Here is a 2758-nt window from a genome sequence, read left to right as displayed (position 1 = left end):
CGCAGCCCAAGACATGTATTTTACTCATGTCTATATCTCTGTTGCCTAGTACAGTGTCTGGAACATAACAGGTCCTCAGTAGATGTTTGCTAAAAAAATGAATGAATGAATGCCCCCAACTCAGTTGGCTATGTGCAAAATCATCTCTGAGGGATGCTGGCAGAGTTGATCAGTCCCTCTCTCTATGGAGGGAGACCTCTCCTCCCTTGCATATCATCCTTACTATACTGGGTTACAATTCCTTCTCTAAAATATCTGCCTCCCTAATTCAACTGTGAGCATCTCAAGGGCAGCACCATGTCTGATCCACCTCAGGCTCCTACCTAGTCCCCAGCATAGTGCTTGGAATATAATGAATAAGCCTCCCAAATGCCTGACAGTTTTGTCCCTTGTCTCAAATCCCTCTACTCTTCCCCACAAATTCTCACCATCAATACAGCCAAACTGTCACACTCGTGGCTTTGCAACCATACAAAGCTTCTCCTCATCCCTGAAACTTTTCACCTGCATTCCTATTACCTGAAATGCCCTTCCCACCCACCCACCCACTCAAATTCTGCTACTTCTTTAGGAACCAGCTCAAATTCTCCTTCTTCCAGAGAGCTTTCATGCATCCACCCCAGCCCACCTCTGAGTAATGCTAACAATGCCCACCCATCTCATACAGCCCTGGGCATCCCCTTGCGTTACTCAGGGGAAAACCAAGAATCAGAGAGAGAAAGGACTCTCTCAAGGGCACAAAGCATGTGCAGTGGTAGAACTATTTCCTGAACCCAAGTCTCCAGTCCACAAGTTCTCCCAGTAGCCAACATATATGCCTCATCTGTATATTCCTCATGAAGACTACAATTTCCTAGAAGGCAGGACTATGTTCCACCCATTCATCTTCCCAGGGCTTGACTGGAGTGTGGAAAGCTCTAGAGCCAGACTGCCTGCGTTTCCCTCTTGGCCTCATTGGTTACTAGCTGTGTGACTTTAGGCAACCTAACCACCCTAAACCTCAGCTTCCTCATATGCAAATGAAGATAACAGCAGTGCCTACGTAATTAGACTGTTGTGAAGATTAAATGAAATAATGAATGTAAAGTGCCTAGAGCAGTATCTAGCAACTAGTAAATGCTCAACAAAGCCTACTTTATTGTTGGTATTCTTAATATTAACAAAAATTAGAGGTGGGAGTTACTGGGGTGGGAGGGAATGAGAAAAGGAAGCAAGGGATCGGATCAGTCTGAGATTTGGTGGAATCCGAACAAGGTTAATGGTGCGGCAGGACGTTTGTACGTCTGAGTTCCTAGTGCCATGTGACCCTGTGAGGGCCCCAAGCACATGGTTCCATCCTGGCGGCGCAGCTTCCCTAACTCTCGCTCAGCTATTCTCAGCAGCCTGTAGGGGGAGCCAGGAAGCTAGGACGGGGGAGAGGCTGCTGGAAATCTTACTAAGGGCAGAAACGACACCCTATCGCTACTACCCATCTTAGCCCACTGTCTTGCCCCCTCCAGGACGCTCTCTAAGCTCTGTCCTCTGCAGCTGCTAAGCCGGGAGCTGTCCTTCAGCACCAGGGGCCGCCTTGGCCTGGGGCAGGACAGTGAGGGCGACAGCGGAGTTAGGGACACGGGACTGGTCCGATCCGCAGCCGGCTCCAGCGTCGCCTAGTCACGGGGACGGGGGCGGCGACCCAGGGTGGCAGCGAGACGCTACGGAGATGACTCCTGCCTTCTGCCTCTAACAATCACCCTCACAAGTCCCCTAGCCCTCAGGGGGAGCGACCAGCTGCTTCGGGGACGGAGGCGGGCGCCCGGGTCAGCGGGGGAGGGGGAGCGCCGGGCCTGGGACTCAGCGTGCGGCGAGTGCACGCGGGGAGCGGGCGGATGATCGGAGGCGCTGAAGTGAATGGAGTTGGGGGTGGACTGGAAACATCCCCAAACAGCACAGGCTGCGGCCGGCTGGGGGGGGGGGGGGGGGGAGTCCTGAGGCGCAGGCGCAGTCGGGGCCCCAGTCCCGCTCCCTCCTCCTCTTCGTGGCTCTTTCTCCGCCCCCACTCCCCCCCAAACACACTCGCACACGGGCTCTCAAGGTGTTCTCTGCACAGCGGAAGATGGCGACAGACTGAGGGGGCATGGCCAGCGGGAGCCAAGGGGCCGTGCCGCTCGGCGGCCGCCACAGCGGTGCGAACGCGAGGCGGAAGCGAGAGGCGCACTAAGTAAAGCCCCGCGTCGGCGTCCGGCGCCTGTGGCGCCGCCGGGAGCCAGGTGGCCCGCCCGAGCCGGAACTCCGGGAGCGGCGGGCGCGGAGCCGGAGCGGAGCTGGCCCGGGACTGGCCCCGGCCAACGGCCAGAGCGCGAGCGAAGCCCGAAGGGCCGAGTAGCGGGCCGGCCGGCGGGCCTAGGAGGGCGCGAGAGAGGCTGGGAGCGGCGCAGAGCGGGCGGCCGGCGGGCGGGCGGACGGTCGGGCGGGAGCTGAGCAGCGCGGCGCGGGGCGAGCGAGCGGAGCGGAGCGCGGCGGCCGGGCCCGCACGGCGGCGCTGAGGGGCGCAGAGCTGCGCCGAGCCGAGACGGCCGGAGCGGAGTGCTAGCCGGGCGGCAGCCGGCGCGGAGTGGAGTGGCGCTGAGCCCGGGGCAGCTGAGCGGCCCGACACTATGAGGAGTGCGGCGCCGCCGCCGCAGCCGCCACCGCCCCAGTGCCCCGCACCGCCCCCCGCCGGGACGCCGGGCAGCGCCTAGCGGGCCGGGCGGCCGCGCCCGGGCGGCGAGCGAGGGAG

The sequence above is a fragment of the Kogia breviceps genome, chromosome X (genome assembly GCF_026419965.1).
Source record: "Kogia breviceps isolate mKogBre1 chromosome X, mKogBre1 haplotype 1, whole genome shotgun sequence".
NCBI lineage: Eukaryota > Metazoa > Chordata > Mammalia > Artiodactyla > Physeteridae > Kogia > Kogia breviceps.
Note: the sequence above shows the minus strand (reverse complement) of the source record.